General features: G+C 33.4%; 1 pseudogene; it reads left to right on the forward strand.

Annotated features, from left to right (window-relative positions):
• Positions 1 to 20,562, forward strand: part of LOC129519324 (inositol polyphosphate 1-phosphatase-like) — a 93,612-nt pseudogene that overhangs the window by 27,627 nt on the left and 45,423 nt on the right.

The following is a 20,562-nucleotide window of genomic DNA, read 5'->3' on the forward strand; positions in this document are numbered from 1 at the left end:
GAGAGTTTGAAGCAAGGTACAATATAAAATGTAAAAGTAAAGGACAATTTATAAGTAAAGGAATATAAGGAAATATGGGCAAATAATTATATTAGGTATAGGGAAAATAGTTACCACAATTAGACATTGATTTTGTTCTGCATTTCCAGATAAAAGAGAGAAAAGAGGGAAAATGGTAATGGTCTATATCATTCTCATTATCTAAAGAAATAATAATCATTAATCAATGAAGAAAAATTCTATATTATAAGAAGAATTTGTTACCTAGAATAGTGATTCTTAATCTAGAGTAATGTACAAACCGTTATTGAAGGAAAAATAAATCTTTTGAAATCTGCATACCTTTGAAAATTCCATTTTAAGAGACACTAATGTAAGAAATTAAAGTCTGCACAACAGTATGAATGTATGTCACGTCACTGAACTATACACTTAAAAATGCTTAAGGAGAGGGGCACCCAGGTGGCTCAGTTAGTTAAGTGCTGGACTTGATATCGGCTCAGGTCATAATCTCAGGATCTTGAGATCCAGCCCCATGTCAGGCTCATGCTCAGGGCGGGAGTCTCTTTGCCCCCTCTCTCTGCTCCTCCTCATGCTTGTGCTTTTTCTCTCTCTCTCTCTCTCTCTCTCTCTCTCTCTCTCTCTCAAATAAATAAACAGATAAAATCTTTATAAAAAATGGTTAGGATCATAAATTGTAGGTATGGTTAGGATGATAAATTGTTACGTATAAAGATGCATGTGGCATATTTTGCCACAACAACAAAAGGAAAGAAGAAATAACTACAGCATTAGCTCTTACTAGAGAGTTTTCTTTAAAGATTTTATTTGTTTGTTTATTTTAGAGAGAAAAGGAGTGGGGAGAGAAACAGAGGGAGAAGGAAAGAAGCTCAAGCAAACTCCACGCTGAGCATGTAGCCCAACGTGGGGCTCATCTCAACATTGAGATCATGACCTGGGTGGAAATGTCAACCAACTTAGCCACACAGGCATCCCCCTACTAAAGAATTCTAGCTTGCTGGCCTGTCCTATTGATTTCATACTTGCTAGTCCTTAAATCTGTGAGTCCATTGCTTCAAATAAATCTCACTGTAAATATTCTACTAGTTTTTGGAGAAATTTGCCTGATAAAAATAGTACATAAAATTTTGGATTTATACTATTTTTTGTTATATCTTTATACATATATTTAGGTAACAATAATGTGGAAAAATTCCATTACTTTATTTTTTTTCTATGTCTTAATGTACCTGATTGCAAGAATTGGCCTGTATGTTTAATCAGAAGTATAGCAATAAATTAAGTGCTGTGTGTTTAGATTTCAGATGACAAGTAGTATTTTTTTAAGTATTGTGTTGTTATGAGATCCAGAATGTTTTATCCTTGAATGTTATCAAAAGAGTATGTTTTTCTTTATGATGCATTAGGGCTAGTATAAAGTAATGTTGATTGAATAGATTACATGTCTTGTTCATTGGAGATAAAGCTATTTCACTATGTGGTGCATTGAGTTTAACAAATGATACAGGTCAGAGAGAGTCAATGTATCTGAATCAGAAAGTACTATATCTTATTCAGAGAGTGATATAACTAGTTCAAGAGTGATCGTGAGTAATTCATCTTTAGGTAGTGATATACTTTGGTTTATGGGTAATTATTCTTGTTTGTAAAATATCTTTCTTACATTTTGTTTAAAATTTCATGTTTGTATTCATGACATCCCAGTCTGATGCCTTGTCTCATTTACTTACATAGAAAACAAATAAATGAACAAACTCTTCCTTTTTCTATTTGCTGGCATTCTATTTACCTAACATGTAAATTTGAAAATCAAAGAGGAAAATCATTAATTCAAACCTTTACTGAAAATATTTTAATGCGAGGGATGCCTGGGTGGCTCAGGCGTTGAGCATCTGCCTTTGGCTCAGAGCATGATCCCAGGGTCCCAGGGTCGACTCCCGCATTGGGCTTCCTGCATGAAGCCTCCTTCTCCCTCTGCCCAGGTCTCTGTTTCTCTGTGTGTGTGTCTTTCATGAATAAATAAATAAAATCTTTTTTTTAAAAAAAAAGATAGTATTTTAATGTGAGAACAAATCAGGACATATTTTTAAAATATCAAATAAATTATGTAAAGTAGAAAGCTTCATTAGAACCTAAACATATATTAGATTTAGTAGAAACATATAGTAGAAAACAATCAAAACCAAGTACATCCTAGATCCTCTTAGAAAAATATAAGCCCATAATTACAGAGCAATCTTGTTATCCATTGAATTCACTGATAAAGATGTGCTTTACCAAGCATTCTGAGAACATTGTTAGCAAGAGATGGTACCACCATTCCTTTATTATAGACATGCTGGAGATCAACAATACCTGAGTAGATGAACGTATTAAAAGAGCATATATGTTTTAAAAAAAGAGAAATCTATCAAAAGGTCTCCACTACATAAGTCATTTATAATAACTTACAATAGCAAAGGAGAGTGAAAATGTGAAATTTAAGCAACAGTAGGACAATTCATTTATATAGTATAAGTAATAATCCGAAATGATTAGAATATGATTTGAAAATCATTGGAACCTAATGGTATTGGTGTCTATTACTCACAAACCTAAACATTAGATAATATGGCAATGAATAACAAATTCATGTCATGTATTTTACAGTATTATTGATTTTTTGTTCTAATTAACATAGAAAGCTATCACATAGAGGCAATTGTCCTATAAATGCAAGAAATTTCTCTGAATAAAAGTACAAATGAAGTTGACAGTTTTAGCATTCAGGTCCCGTTGCTATGTCTTGGAATAACAATTACTGGCATTCATATAGCAATTTTTTGTCTGAATATCATCTAGCCATACCCAATCACATTCAAGTCTCACCCCTGAGAGGCAATTTTAGTGCAGGTTCATAGATGAGGCACTTGGGGTGACTGTGAAAATAACCGCCTCATGGGTGCCTTGGCAATTCAAAATGTGCTAGGCACTTTACATGCATAATCTTATTTGATGCTTTCAATATTCATGCAATGAGGTCTTATGAGGTCTTATAATGTACATTTTACAAATGAGAAAATACAAAGTCTAGAAAACTTGCCAATTATTATTTATCTACACAATCACTGAGTTAATATGTAAACCCAGTTCTAATGACTTTGTTACTCCATGCTTGTTTCTAGTCCCACTGAGGAAGTGAAGCAAGATAGAACTGCATTCACTCCAGGATAATGTATATGCAGTGGGTCAATGCTAATAAAATAATCCCTGGTCTAATAATATGTTCATATATTCTCACAAGTTTTAGGGCTGATGGAAGAATAGTAGGAGCATCTCATTGAAGTGATATTCTAATCTAACACAGAGGAACTGAAAATCAGAACCCTGGAATCAGGTCTTTGTTCACTTGAGCTAGACAGTTCCTGACAAGATTGAGACCAGCATGACGCTGGTTGCTAGATGGAGGGATTGGCCAAAAACAAATCCCATTTACCTTATTGCTATTCATTACATGTCAGATTTTAAATTCTTATTTCCAAAATAATTACTTCATGCTAAATGTCTTCCATCTAGTGAACGAAGGGAAGGATGGATGAGTGAATGGATGAGTAATAAATAAGTGATGAAAATAAATAACTAGGGTAGAATAAGAATCATGAAATGACATTCTCTGTTATGTTTTAAAAAGTAGACCATTGTTGGGATCCCTGGGTGGCTCAGCGATTGAGTGTCTGCCTTTGGCTCAGGGCGTGATCCTGGAGTCCCGGGATCGAATTCCACATTGGGCTCGCTGCATGGAGCCTGCTTTTCCCTCTGCCTGTGTCCTGCCTCTCTCTCTCTGTATCTCTCATGAATAAATAAATAAAATCTTTAAAAAAAAAGTATACCATTGTTTCACTCAATTTGAATCTGACCATAATGAATTACGCATTTTAAAGAGAAATTATCTTTATAATTCTACTCTTTGTATATGATCATTTTAGTAAAAAAAAATAATATGTGGTAACACTTTAAAATATTACTGGATTAAGTTTTGTAAAAGTTCACAAAAGGAGCGCTGGGTGACATGGAAATTATATCTGCTCAAGGACTTAGAGCTCAAAAGCAACTTGGCTAATGCTGAAAGGAATGATGCTCTGGGGGAACAAAAGAATTCTAATAAAAATGGAAATGATGACCTACTACATTCCTATGCTTCTTCAGGCTACCGATCATCCTGCCATTGTATGCATCATCACTTTGCCATTTATCATTGTAGGGTAGGCTGGAGAACATTTTCAAAAGACTAACAACTCCTGATACTGAGAAAGTTATAAGCCTTATTTGCAAAACTTCTTCATCTGCAAAGCATACTGGCATTTTTCCATGAGGCAGGCATACAAGCAATACTGTGTGCTATAGTTTTATTTCTCTGATAAAAATATGTGCCCCTTGCCCAATCTAAAACAGCATGTAAAATTTAACTTCTATAACTTTCTTTTTTTAAGATTTTATTTATTCATTCATGGAGAGACACACAGAGAGAGAGAGAGGGGAGAGAGAGAGAGAGAGGTAGAGACACAAACATAGAGAGAAGTAGGCTCCATGCAAGGAGCCCAACGTGGGACTCCATCCCGGGACTCCAGGATCAGGCCCTGGGCTGAAGGCGGTGCTAAACTGCTGAGCTACCCAGGCTGCCAAACAACTTTTTTTTTTTTTTTTAATTAAGAGAAAATTAATGTAATTAGAACACTGGTAGTTAATGATGATGGGTTTTGTTTATAATTCTGGAAAATTTCCATGAGCTATAAACTCTACCAATTATTTGCACACTAAAAGATTTTTAAGAAATTACGTCTTAACACTGCTTTACAGTTTTTTTTTACAGTTTTTTAAATTCCAAATTTTTTTTGGTCTCTAATTATGTCCTCAACAATTTATCTTGAAAGGAAAAAAAATTAAGTCTTAAAAACAGAGTTTCTTCCAGTTGATGATGTACATGCCTTTTCATTCACTTAATAGTGCTTCACGAATACCAGAAGTCTTACTTTTGATGAAGTCCACTTTACCAGTTGGCATAAACTACAGATTTTAATGTTATATGTTCAATTTAATTAAATTTAAAATTCTTTCTAATATCTCTTTAGTTTCCTTTTTGATTCATGGATGAAAGCGTGTTTATTTAGTTTATTTAGAAATGTTTTTTTCTGTTTCCCTATACTTGACAACTTTTCAGTGGTATTTCTGTGATTTCTTTCTAATTTCTAATGTTATGTCTAATTTAATCACATTGTGACCAAGTACATTTTATGATTTGAATCCTCTCGAATTAATCGAGGCTTATTTTATGTTTCAGAATATGGTAATCTCCACATGCACTTGGAATTTTTTTTTTTTTTTTTTTTTTTTTGCTTTTGTTTCTTGGTATCTCTTGCAATGTCAATTAGGCCAAGTTGTTTAAAAGTGTAAAGTCTTCCATAAACTTATGGATTTTTTGCTTGTTTGTTCTATGTATTATTGAGAGAAAGTTATCGAAATTTCCAACTACAATTTTCGATTTGCTGATTTCTCCTTGTAATTTTATCGGATTTTGCCTCGTGTTTTGAAGCTTTGTTGGTATGGACATAAATGTTAAAATTACTATGACATTTTAATGAGTTGAGTACTTCATCATTATTCAATGAGCTTCTTTATCCCTGGTGATATTTTGTTTTCTCTCTGAAATCTACTATATCTGATATTAATCTAGGCAGTTCAGCTTTGTTAGTTTTAGCATGGTAAATCTTTTACTTTAATCTATGTGTGTTTTCAGACTTAAGGTGTATTTTGGTAGGCATGTAAAGCTAGAATATTGTTTCTCAGCTAATCTGGCAATGTCTGATTTCTAAATGGGGTGTTTTGATCATTTACATTTAATATGATTATTACTGTGGTTATGCTTAAATCTAATTTGTTTTTATCATGCCTTCTTTTATTTCATTTTTCATTTTTTATTTCCTTTACGGACAAGTTGAGTATTTTGTATTCTTTTTTTAACTCATTCACAGGCTTACTCATTATAATTCCTTGTTGTATTAGTTGTTGATTTACAGTTGGAAATATACATCTCTGGCTTTTCTTAGCCTACCAATAAGTTATATTATACTATGTCACATATAGAAAAAAAACTTACAATAGTATGCTTTCATTCCTCCCCCACCTCACAACTTCTGTGTTATTATCATACATTTTACTCATACATATGCAAAGACTGTATAATTATTGATTTTGTTTAAGCAAGCAATTCTGTTCTAAGAGCTTTAAATTATCAGAAGGGAAAATCATGATAGGCTCTGTATTTATTGTTTCCAGTGGGTTTTATGTCTTTATGAAGATACGGATTTCCATCTGTCACTATCTTTTACCTAAAGAATTTCCTTGAACATTTCTCGTAAAGTGGGTCTGATCCAGAAAAAGTACAAGTGGTTTTTACAGAAATAATTGGAAATGACTCCTAGAAGTTGAGTTGTTGATTTAAATTACGTACATTATTTTAGTAAAATTTCACTGACATTCATAAAGGAAGTGAAACATAAGTGCATGACTTCATGAGTTTCCACAAAATAAACACTCCCAGGTAATCACATAGATCAAGAAAAATAACACTATAAGCAGCTCTAAGAACTCCTCATGATTCTTCCAATTATTATACCCCACAAGGTTAACTAATTTCCTGACATCTAATATCATACTTCTTTTATAGATGTTTTACAAATATTATGCATGTAGTAAATGTACATCATTGCCTGGTTATTATTTGTGATATTTGCGTTTGATTTTGGTTGGAGAGATTCACCCATGTTTCCCGTGTATCATGTCATGTTAATTTGTATTGTGCTCATTTCCATTAATGTATCTTATTCCAATATATCACTATGGCAAAACTGATTTATCCATAAACCATAGATGAACATTTGAGTGCTTTACAGTTTTTTTTTTGTTTTTGTTTTTGTTTTTTTTTTTTTTGTTTTTTTTTTTTGCTATTTACAAGAGTGGTTTTTGTGAACATTCTTTTTCATGTCCTTTGGTAAATATATAAACAAATTTTGATTTAGCATATGTCAAGAAGGGAAATTCCTTGGGCCATGTACGTTCACATAGTAGAACTTTGTAGATGTTGCCAAACTGTTATCCAAACTAATTGATAAAATTTACTCTCTCAAGGGATGCCTGGGTGGCTCAGCCTTCAGCCTGAGCGCCTGCCTTCAACCCAGGGCACATCCTGAGTCTGCATGGAGCCTGTTTCTCTCTCTGCCTATGTCTGCCTCTCTCTGTGTGTCTCTCATGAATAAATAAATAAAATATTTTAAAAAATTTACTCTCTGAAAAGTGCTGTAAGAAATTTCCAATTCATGAACATCCTCAGTAATATTTACCATTGCCTCTTTTCCCTTTAGTCATTATGATAACTACATGGTAATGTCTCTGTGGTTTCACTTAAATGGAATAAGTGACTGAATATCCTGTTTGAAGTGCTTGTTCAAGTATATTGTTCACTTATTGTTATTTTCTTTAAATTTGTAGAAACTGTTTAGTATTTGGTTAATTTTTAATTCACATCATGTTTTTTAATAAGTAGAAATTCTTAATACTAATTTTCTCTTAGTTATTATTTGTCTCTTTGTTTAGCACCTCTTGGACCCTTCTAAAGGAATATATAGATTCCCCACAATTATCGAAATTTTCTGTGTTTACATCTAGAAACTTAATTTGTATCACTTATAGAAATTTAATTGAATATTTTGATATTCAATCAGAAATTGTTACTTATGCATCAAAAAACATGTTCATTGTTTGCATATGCACGTACAATTGAATATTGAAAATAAAATCCAACAAATAATTGAGCAATAATTGAAAAATAAGCAATACCTCTCTACATTGAGGTTTCACATTTGCCATAATCAGGGATTATTAGTGGATCAGGGATGGTTACTGGATGGATCGCTGTTGTAACTTATATCTTCCATTGGATAATTTCTCAACCCATTGGCAAATAGCACATTACAATAAGTTTAAAATATGATTTTATATATGTAGCTTAAATTTCACATATACTTGAAGGTGGGATTACCGTCTTTCTGCTTAATATACGTACTGTTCTTCTAAGCATTGTGATATGACAGGAACTTACATAACATCTTTTCAATCTAGTCTAAGAGTGGTTGCCCTTCATTTGCTTTTCAATCCTTTTTATAATTTCTGCATGCCTAATCATTTTTGTTTGAATTAAAGATGTTTATATACATTTTGTAAAGACTTTAAGTGACATTCATTGAGAGAGGACTCACCATGTTATATGTTAAGTAAATATTAGCTTAAATATTAGTCAGAAATAGAGCTGTGCCATTTGGATTATATAGTCCAGGTACTGTTCTCTTTAATTCTGGCTTGCATGCCATTATTTTGTGTCTAGGATTACACACTTCAACTGAGATCTGATTTTCTGTGGCCCTTTTTGCAATCAAGTTCCAACCTCTGTTTTGTGTTTTCTCACTCCCAAAAGCTGCTTGATAACATTTAGTCTGTTTTCAGAGGTGTTTACTTTAGCTGTTTGCTGCTAACCTTCCTATTTTCAGGATTTGGTAGATTTCTTTAGGGGAAAGAGCTGTGGGTTTTGTACGTAAGAAGCCATTCAACTTCTTACTCTGACATCAAGAAACCACCAAAAGTCCTGTCAGCTTTCTTGTCCTCCAGCAGCAGTCCTGTACCAAGCAAAGCACACATTTCTCAACCTCTTGCATTTTCCATATTTCACACATTTTTATGAAAGAAAGGGCTGCATGACTGTAACTCACTTTTCCTTGGTTCATCACTATGCGTTTCAGGAACTTACTGCTTTCACACTTCTTGTATATCTTTAATAAGAGGATTTTAATATTTTATCTAACTTTTTTATTGTTTGCAGCAGTAGTATTGGAATGCCACAAGCTATTATTCCTATCATAACTTATATTGCTGACAGATGTACTGACAGATTGCATTTGGAGAATGGATGTACAATTCATATTTTCTCCAGCATTATTTAATAGTGTCCTTTTTTACTGCATCAAAATTAGCAGAAGTTTGTTTTGTTTTGTTTTTCTTTTCATTGTTCTCATGACATGATTGAAGATGGATTTCATATAGCTACAATTTATTTATATCATACTGGACTCAATTGGTGCATAATTTTATGGTAACCACAGGTTCCTATTCAGTCAAGATTGATATGAGGGAATCCTGAAATACTTTTATAAGTATAATTTACATACATTAGTCATAAGAAAAATCTTGTTTAGTTTTAATAATATCACATTTTGGAGATTCATTAGGAGATAATGATAAGGTCAATGTTTTGACTAGAAAAGAGGTAAAAATAATAATTCAGAAAAACTTCAACCATTTAGAATCTTTGAGAAACTAGGTACAATTAAATTAATAAGAATCTGAACTCAGAATAGTTATAAATCATGTATTATTTCCACATACATTAGAGTAATAAAATGTAGCTGGCTTTTCTAAATTCTTTATTATCCTCACAACAACTTTCCATAAAACATAGTGTAAAACATACGTAAGCAAGACTTTTCTATCTAAACGTTTATTTGTAGTTTCATTGGTAGTATAATAGAAATTTTTTTGGACTTAGAATGTAATCCAATGCATAGCATTGCTGAATTATTGGAATAGGGTTTTATTTGTTTGCACTGAGATATGTCTGGGAGCAATTACCCAACTCATAGTTTATGGAGCCTTTCAGTTGACCAAAATAATAAGTGTTCTGAAAAATATAATATCCTCCACCCTTATTTTTTTTGCTTGTTTCTGAGTTTGAATACTATGTTATAGGCAAGTTTTTCATTAAATCTGCAGTCCCTATGACCAAAGTTTCTGATCTTTCCTTGAGTTCTTTTTAAAACTGTTTTCTGCTCAATGCGACTTTACTTCAGGTTTAGAAGTGATTTTTCTGTGTCATACAGAGATTTTTACACTTTCTTTCTTATTAAGACTGACAAGTTACCAGGAAAGTTATGGCAACCAAACAAAAATATCACTCTGTTTACTTTAGAGAGTTATTTTTCTTTGATCTTTTTGGATGATGTACTTGAATTTACTTCTGTTCCACACCTGAGAATTTGCTCATCTGATATTATTTTTTGAGGGTTTTTTTTTTCTTCATCTGCTCATTTCATTGCTGTTACCACAAATATACCATGACTTTCAGAGTTTTCCCATTTACTTTACACCTTTGCAAAGGGATTTTTGTCCTAAGGAAAACCTTTGGGAAATATTAAATATTAAGTTATGATGTATCACATTTTAATACATTTAAGAATCTGATTTTTTTCATTTTTATGCTTGATGTTACACAATTGGAAGTATATTGTTTACTGAATCATAATTTTACTGACACTGAGTTACTTAAGTTAACTGTCATTCAAAATGTTATATAAAAAAATGTTATATAATACCTTACAGGTTACTCAGTAGACATTATAAATAATATAGTTAATTTTGTTAGTGATCTTTAAAAAACCTTGAAATCTTATTTTATTGTGGCTTCAACTACCGCATGGTTCAGTCTTATAAATAGCAGTTTATATAAAGTAGTATATGTTTTCTTAAAATACTGATTTTTCAAATGTTATTGAACCATGAGTATTCTTTTATAGAGAAGCATGCCACTAATTCAAGATATAGATGTAGTTTGTCCAACAGTGTCCTCAATGAATACACTCAGGTGCTCTTTATTTTTCAATTATATATTCCAGAAACTTTTGATTTTTCCAAAAAATCTAGTTACTAGGAAACCAGATGATGCATAATAATGACATATTATTTGTATTATTATTAAAAATTTTGTATACAAGTGGGTTCATTTTGCAAACATTAATTGAACAATCATATATCTGGAGCTCTGCTATGCACTCTCCATTAGAAGTTTGTTAACTACTAGTAGCCACTTTAACTAGTTAATACATTGGGTAAGGAGAAAATAAAGTAATCCATGAATATACAATACTCTCAACTGGATGAGAGCAACTTAGAAATGTGCACTGACAGTACAGGGAGCAAAGAAGAACCAAAGAAAATAAAGTAATAACAACAACAGCAACTACATAACAATACAATGAGAACAACAGCAATAATTAAGGCTGGTTTTCCAAATCATATAACTGTTTTTAAAAATTTCTGATTCTGTTAGGAACTGCATTTAATAATAGAGATGCTGGCCTATAATGTTTACAGTAAAAATTCAGATCTATAAGATGATATTTTGATAAAATAGGTCTAACATAATTGCTAATTTTAATTTTATGACTAACATACTTAATATTGACAAAAATATGTTTTTTTTGCAACTGGCATTTCTATACATTTAAATATACATTTGACATAGAAGATATTTTGCAGTATTGCCTGTTATTTACTTAAATTTGGGAGACAAATTTACAAGTGGATATTCTCATTTTGCAAATAGCAAAATGCAATGGTAAAATTAATTTCCTAGGTACAATTGAAAGAAAAGCATAACCAAGATTTGCATCACTATGAAGTTCTCTGCTCTCTTGACAGTTCATCTTGCTGCTCTATCTAAAAATAAGATAAAATGGGCAGCCTGGGTGGCCCACCGGTTTAGCGCTGCCTTCAGCCCAGGGCATGTTCCTGGAGACCACATCAGGCTCCCTGCATGGAGCCTGCTTCTCCCTCTGCCTGTGTCTCTGCCTCTCTCTCTATCTCTCATGAATAAATAAATAAAATCTTAAAAAAATAAGATAAACTGATTTATTACATGGTCAAAAGATGTGCTTACCTAATCGATGATAAAATTTAGTGACAGCCTTATATTTAGACAGAGAAATTGGACATTGTAGGAACCCACAACTTCCAACTACTTAACTTCCACAGCAGGAAGTAACAATTAGCATTCACTCTATGACATTAGAAATTGAAATGCTCCTGGGATAGCTAATCCTATTTATTCTAAGGAGCATATGGTTCCTAGTGTTTGTAGTACTGTTGGATAAATCTGCTTTTTTTGGTCTGCTTTTTTACTGATACCCTATACAACACCTTTTGTGGCAATAGACAGATGGACTTATGCTGAAATTCTGGACACCTGTCACAGGCACAAATGTTAAATTGTCAAAAACTTAGATGAACTTCAGGACTACAGATTCTCTAGTCTAGTAACTCTTATTGACTTCTCATTAAAATACTCTTGAAAACTTGCCAAAATGAAAACAAATATTTTTTTTCCACAGCAGTAGAAATAAAGGTCTGACATGCTGCAATATGGGAATAATTGTCACATAATACAGTGTTACTGGAATAAGCAAAACAATAAATGAGATAAAGGCACATATTTTGCATTTAGTATTGGGAAGGAGAAAAACACATAATGAGAAAGTTAAAAAACAGACACTTCACATCCCTTTCCTATTGCCTTAGGTTTGGAAGTGCAAAACTTACATTTACTTGAATCCAGTTTATTTGTTTTATAAGAATAGATTTCTGACTCACCAGAATAATTTCTCATAGCCCAAACTCTTCTTCTTGAGTGTCTATTTAGAGAATACAAGTGCCTATCTCTACCATGATAGCAACTAAAACAAAATCTACGATTATACATTATAGCAAGAATGGAAACTAAAAGATTCCTGGAAGCTGTATACTTTTTTGGATAGTTGTTCTGCTGTCCTATATCTAAGCTATGAAGAATAATTGCAAGTGGTTCTCAAAATCTGGGAAACAAGTAATGGAACAAGAGATGCTCCTATGACATCCAAGTTTAAAAGCGCAGTAAGTTAACTCTAGATATCTGGTAAGGGTGGCACATAATAATATTGGATCTGGTTTGAGATAAGAAGAATCCTCTTAGAGAAATGACATGATCAGAAGGGAATTAATTATTGTGCATGAAGTTGGAAAAACGTCTCTTATAATTAAGTAAGCATAGAGAGAAAAAAGACAGAGGCCATGTTTTGCATCAATAAAACATTTAAAAATGGAAAGAGAACACAAATTTTAGGATTTTTAGAGAAGGTCTTTCTCTGAATACTATTACAATCAGAAACCAAATAAAGCAATGGAAAGTTTTCTGGTTTTTCCTCTTTGCCAAAATACTCCATGGTGTCCCTATAAATAAGAATTCATTATAATGTAGAACAGATTGAAAGGCAAAATAAAATCCTGATAAAAAAAAATGAGAAGAAATAATAATAAGAAAAATCAGCAGAGTCTAAAGTTTTAGTAGCATGACTGAATTCATTGTTACCAATCAACAGAAAGGAAACTTAAGTCCAGGAAAAGTGTAATCTGTATTTCAAAGGTCAAATAAAAGATGTTCTGTAACACTTAATAGAAAATGAAAATGTGGTCAAAATTATGACTGATGATAACTGATATGTATATACAAAACAGAAATCTAATTTTCGAGTAAAAGGTATTAACATAATTATATTGAGCAAAAGGTGGGGTAATAATTAGAATTTTTATTGGAGAAAAATAAAATAATGAGCTGAAAAGGCAAACAACAGGCAAAGGAAAATTAGTTGAAATGCAAATGACAACAAAATTACCAGTATCCCTAATCTGTACCATTCTTATCTACATGTCTTAAACAGTCACTTAAATTTCCCCTGAAACAAAAATATCAAAGCAAGAGTATAATTCAGAAAGTAAGATGATAGCATCAAGAAAGTAAAAAAAAAAAAAAAAAAAAAAAAAAAAAATCTAGTAAAGTAAGTGCAGCCTAAAACAAAATTAAGATAGTATTTCTTATTAGTAACAGTGCAAATATTGAAATACAATGATAATATTCAATTAAAATCTTTAGGTTCCTACTAAGAATGAGAGCACATTGAATTTGGTTGTTCTCAAAGATGCTTGCAAGATGAGGGACATATTTAGGAGAAGTGCAGCAATGAGGGAAGAATCCTGGAGAAGAAAGCAGAAGGCCGTTACCACAGTTTTGAAGAGGTAATATAAAAAAATGAGAGAGAGATTACCTGGCTGTGTGTATGTTAGAGTTTTTAAGGTGAAGTGGACCACCTGAAAGAAGCTTTGCCTTTTGACTAAAGTACACATGATTTAGCAAATAGGGGAAGCTTGCCTGAAGGAATGAGAGAGAAGAAATACTTAACCCACTCAATTCCCTATCCTAGGTTTTAACAGCAGCTTTTACTACTTTTCAGTCCATTTCTACAAGCCCATTTACAATGTAACCCATATGTTTATGTGTTTTGAGTTCAGCAGGAAAGAAAGCTTTGCAACAGATTCCAACGGTCTGGCAAAGTGTTGTGACACTGGGGCATGGGATATACCAGATGGTGGATGAAGTGCCTCTGACAAAGGAACGCTATAGGCAAATTATTATGCATACCCCAAGGATTTTGAAGCAAATATACGCCATCTGATGCAGAAATTTGTGGGTTTTTTTTTGAAAAATAACTCTGCATTAATACTGTGCCTGGTAGAGACTGTTTCTGTACGGACCTCCGGAATACCAAGACCTGGATGTCTGAGCCATCAAGCCATAAACTGAAGTGCTTTAGCAGCACTCTGTTGTCAAGTTAAAATTGTGAATAAGAGGTTATAGAAGAGAGCAGATATTGGAGATATAACTACATTGCATAAGGAAGTGTCTCATGTCTCAAATGTTCATGGAACATCCTCTGTGATTGCTTAAGGAAGCAAATGAAATCAGATCTTGTTTACAGATAGTGCTAATAAGCACGCTGGTACCATGTGAAACTGAGCAGCTGCAAGAAAATCCTCCAAATGGGGTAAACTTTATATGCTTGATTGCTGACTTATCTAGAGGGAGAGATGAGAAGTATAAGTCTATACCGACTCATGAAATGTGGCTAATAGTTTGATAAATGGTCAAGGACTTGGAAAGAACAAGATTGAAAATTTGACGACAAGGAAGTCCTGGGATGAACTATGTTCACCACCATCTGGCAACTTGAGGTTGTTTGTTTCCCCTCAAAAATGCACAACAAAGTAACTCATGGACAAAGGAGTTTCTCCAATATCAGATGATCAAGATAATCTATTCTGTGGGTGTCAGTAATCTTACCCAGATACTCTTTTCTTTGCTAATGAAGTCATTACAGTATCTTGATGACAATAACGAGGAGATTGTGTGTGAATCCAACAATAGTTTCCATTCAACAAGGTTGCGCTGGTCATAGCTAATGGAAAACTCTCAATGAGTCCCTTATATGGCACAATTCCCCAGGGGAAAGAGCAAGTCACAAGAAAGCAAGTTGATTAAATTGAACCATTTCCATCATGACATTTTTACTTTTATCAGAAGATGCTTACCTTTCTACGTATGTATGTACTTATGTATTTTATTTAAATTCAATTTGCTAAAGTATAATATAAAACCTAGGAGATAGTTACCTTTTTAAATATTTTAGAATTAATAGTTAACATTTGCTTGGTTAACATTAGTCAACATTACATTCTCCGATGTAAATTGAACATGTACAATTTAATATTTTCAGTATATTCACATGGTTGTGCAGTCATAATCGAAATTTTAGAGCCCTTTACATTCCCAGCAGCAACGGTCAGTGGTTATAATTTTTGCATATCCTCATCAACAATTGTTATTTTCCATATTTTTATTATAGCCATCCAGTGAATGTGAAATGGAATCTCATTATGATTTTGATTTGCATTTCCCTGGTAATTAATAGTGAGCATCTTTTCATGTGCTTATTGGCCATTTGACAATTCTTTTTGGAAATATGTCTAGTCCAATATTTTAACTATTTATAAAATTGGATCAAAATTTCTCTTTATATTCTGAAAACAATTTATTCATTAGGTATGTAATTGGAAAATATTTCCTCCCATTCTGTGGTTTGTCTTTTACTTTCTTGCTATTTAAAAGTATTTTAAAAACTTAATAAATCCAAAATTAGATTTTTCCTTTGTTTGTTGTGTGATAGATGTCATACATAAGAAACCAGTGCCAAATCTCAAGTCATCTTTATTTGTCCCAGTTTATTTTAAGGGTTTCATATTTTTAGCTCTTATATTTAGGTCTTTGATATATTCTGATTCAATTTTGCATATGGTATGAGGTACAAATCCAACTTCATTTTTTTGCGTGTGGCTAACCAGTTATGTCAGTATCATTTTTTGAAATGACTTCTTGTCCCTATTTAGTTGTCGCATCATGCTTATCAAGAATTCATTGATCATAGATACATGTGTTTATTTCTAATGTGTTTATTTCTAATTTCTAGTCACTCATTTATATGTCTGTCCTTAAACTAGTATCACAAATCTGGATTATTGCAGCTTGGTAATAAATTTTGAAATTAGAAAGTGTAAATCCTTTTTTTTTTTTTTCCTGTTCATGATTGTTTTGGCAATGCTGGATCTCTTGTACTTCTAGAAGAATTTTAGAATCAAGTTGTAAATTTATGAAGAAAAAAGCTTGGATTTTGATATAAGGATTGAATTTGTAGATCAATTTAAGGAATAGTGCAGTTTAAAAAATATATTAGTTTTCTGAGTCATTAACATGGTATGTTAAACCTCTACACATTTTAGATAATTTGTTTATTGAGTAACTTGCCTGAACTGATTCTGCAGAGGCTATTTCCCTTTACTGTATAGACTTTTATGTCTCTGCTCAGATTTCTCCTCCTGTTTTATCTTTTCATGTGTCTATCTAGAATTTGTCCCAGGTTGGTATAAGAAACGAATTAGTCAAATTTTGTGCTCCCAGGTTGGTATAAGAAACTAATTAGTCAAATTTTGTGCTTAAGCCCTCTTAACTAGTTTGATTTCACTCTTCTTTTTAAAGATTTTATTTATTTATTCATGAGGGACACCGAGAGAGAGACTGAGACATAGGCAGAGGGAGAAGCAGGCTTCCTGTGGACAACCTGATATAGGACTTGATCTGATCCTGGGACTCTGGGATCATGACCTGAGCCAAAGTCAGACAGTTGTCCAACCCCTGAGCCACCCAGGTGCACTTATTTTACTCTTTATCATTGGATGTACAGGTTGGTTGGAGGATGCTGCCACTAAACAAAGTGTTTGTGAGTTTTCTTTATCCCTTAAGTTCCGCTGTGGATCTCTAACTTGGAAGTTTCCTCCTTTCACTCCTTAGGTGATACATGACTATGCACACAATCTTTCAGACATCCAAGGAGAATTTTTATTTTATTTTTAAGCCTGCATTCTTAGGAGTCACTCTCTGATCAAAATAGCTTATTGTTTAATGTTAGATCAGTCTGTTTCTGCCCCTTTGACCAGTTGGTCAGCCCCATGTTAATTGATTTCATGTGTCTTGAAGAATGCTCTCAAGTTGGCCTCACATTATGCTTTGGTTGCTCCTGAGTAGGTGCAGGCTAACATATATGCACAGCTTTTCTGAAACCTAGAGTTAACTATGATCCCAAGAAGGAAGGCTTTTGTTGTTGTTGTTGTGTCTTCCATGGTTCGATGGTTCTTTCTACCAAATTTCTGATACTTTCATGACACAAGAAATGTAGCCAAGCAAACAGATCCTCTGAATTGCTCTTCATCGAGCCCCTCATAGTTTTTAACAACATCCTTAAGCATGGCATTCTCCATTCTCTGATCCAAATAAAACCAATCTTCTCAAGCAAAGCTCTGGAACTCCTCATCATTACGGCCTGCCATTCTATCATGCAGAATCACTACATCACTAGACCAGAGGTAAAAGCAAGGACCTGCTTTTTTCTAAGATGATACTCTTGCTCTTTGAATGGACACTGGGATTTAGGAAATAGCAAAACTTGGCCTTAAAAACCTCTGTCTAATGGGGAAGTAAGCTGAGAAAGGGAGGTATGGAATCCCAATATTCTTTATCTGCTGTGATGAGTAGGGCTCAGTCCTATAAATATGCACTTGACTTGGGGAAAGGATATCTGCTCCTTTTAGCCATGCATGCTGGAAATAGAGCCTCATGGAGGACAAGAAACAATAGCTTGAACCTTTGAGGTGAAACTACAGACCCAGACAAGTGGCTTGGAGGATAGGAGAGCCTTGTATTAACAGCGATATTTACCCAGGATAGAGTTTCCATAACATGGAAATGACAGAGGAGGGATGTGAGGTAAGACAGCAGACTATACTTCAAATGCTACAAACTTTTATTATTCTCATCAAGATGTAGTAGGTTTTTATATCTGAACATTTTTCCCATTTATTATATGCCCCCCAGACAATTTTCAGAGACTTTTAGAGATAATGCTTTTATATTATTGAACAATTTTGCTATGCTGAGAAAAATATCTTGTTGTTATCCTTACTCTACTATTCCAGAAATCACATGTTAAAATATTTTAATTTGAGGACATCTAGGGAATTTAATCAGTTAAGCAATAGGCTCATGGTTTCAACTCAGGTCATGATCTCAGTGTCATGGGATAAAGACCCACATCAGGCTGGGTGCTCAACATAGAGTCTGCTTGAGGTTCTCTCCCCCTGTCCTTTCTCTCTCTCCCTTTCTCTCTCTCTCTCTTTCTATCCCACTTTCTAAAATAAATAAAATCTTTTAAAAAAATACTTTGATTTTTCTCCCCTTCCCATGGTGTTTCTGCTATAATCCTAATTTATATATTTATAGAATGCTATTTGCTGTCTTCGTATTCCATACATCATTGCTTCTAAAATGAAGGTGTTCCTGAAATAACTCATTATGATTCAAGGCAATAGTATCTGGGCCACAGACTTTACTAGTGTAACTATGGGCCGAACAGAGTAGATGGTCTGAAAGGACAGTGAGATGACCATTTTGAATGCTTAGTTTAGTCCTAAATGTAATGTATCTGAACCAGTAACAAATATATGGCACTGTTTATCCTGCTGTCAAATATGTGGGCCAGAAAACCAAATGGTAGATATAAGTATGTCTCATTTTACTCCAAATTATCCACTAAAAAATTCCTACACAAACATGTTCTTCTCTTTATGTGTAACATACATGTCTGCATGTGTGTGGGTATGTGTTAAATATAAAATAAATTACCAATCGTTTTCTTTCATATTATTTTATTTTCTTATTATTTCATAAATGTGCATATAGTACATGATCAAATATTTCACTAATTACATATTTAATAAACAAAATAGCTCACTGACATTTTGAAAGAGCTAGAAGAAGAATAAATATAGAAAAATATAAAGTGAGGGCAGCCTGGTGGCTCAGCTGTTTAGCCCCGCCTTCAGCCCAGGGCGTGATCCTGGAGACCTGTGATCGAGTCTCACCTCGGGCTCCCTGCATGGAGCCTGCTTCTCCCTCTGCCTGTGTCCCTGCTTCTCTCTGTGTGTGTGTGTCTCTCATGAATAAATAAATAAACTATTAACAATATATATAAAGTGGCACATAAGTTTGTGTCTGACTTTATGACAGGGGAAAGCATGGCTTTGGTGATATGAGACTTATATCATGTTAGGTGGCGATATGCTGTTGTTACTGTTTAAATTAAGAAATCAGAATATATATATATATATATATATATAAAACAACATAATTACACACATATAACATATATAGTATATATTTGTATATATATTCGTCTTCTAAAATATGTATAAGGAGATATTTGTATCTCTTGAGTTTATGAAGCATTGCACGTCCCTGTGTTATCTGGTTAACTCATTATCATCTCAGCTTACTTCTATCCAATGCAGAGAGCTCTGATATAGATTTCTGAGAATCTCTTTAACCTGTGTATTTTGGGCTAAAATTTGCCAGTAGGAGGAGCTCACAAGATATTTGAAAGGTGGATGGGAAAGGGACAGGGAAACTTATTTTTGAAGATAGTTGTGGTCAGACAAGATGGCCCTAGAGACTTTTCCATGACTTCCTGATGCTCTATCATGATAACTAGAGGTGTCAGATTTTGCAGTTCTCTATTATGAGCTTGTGTTTTGTTATTTTAAATATATTGGTGGTTTCACAGATCTCCCCACTTGTTCCTGTTTCATAACCGTAGAGGTGCTATGCTCCTCAGAACTGGTACTAATGCCACTTTCTCATATCCTCCGGCTGTAGTCTTTCAGATCTTCATCCCCTAAGCTCCATCCATGGATGTATAAGCCCTTATTCTTACATTTATCCCCTTTATTCCTCTAACACATGTAGTGGTTAGTTTTTCTGATGAAGCTGAGATTAACATACCACATATGTCCCCTGTAGTAGAAACGTGGTCAGTTAATAAAATTCTCATGTACATTTGCAACAATATGGATGGAACCAGAGAGTATTAGGCTAAGTGAAATACATCAGCTGAAGAAAGACAAACACCATATGATTTCACTCATGTATATTTAAGAAACAAAACAAATGAATAAAGGAAAAAAGAGAGAGACAAATCAAGAAACAGACTCTTAACTATAGAGAACAAATTGATGGCTATAAGAGGGGAAATGGGTGGTGGAATGGGTGAAATAAGTGTGTAATTATCCAGATGAGTACTGAGTAATGTATAGACTTGTTGAAACATGATATTATACACCCAAAACTAATATAACACTGTATGCTCACTATAC

This window comes from Nyctereutes procyonoides, unplaced genomic scaffold, assembly GCF_905146905.1.
Source record: "Nyctereutes procyonoides isolate TBG_1078 unplaced genomic scaffold, NYPRO_anot_genome, whole genome shotgun sequence".
NCBI classification, from domain to species: Eukaryota; Metazoa; Chordata; class Mammalia; order Carnivora; family Canidae; genus Nyctereutes; species Nyctereutes procyonoides.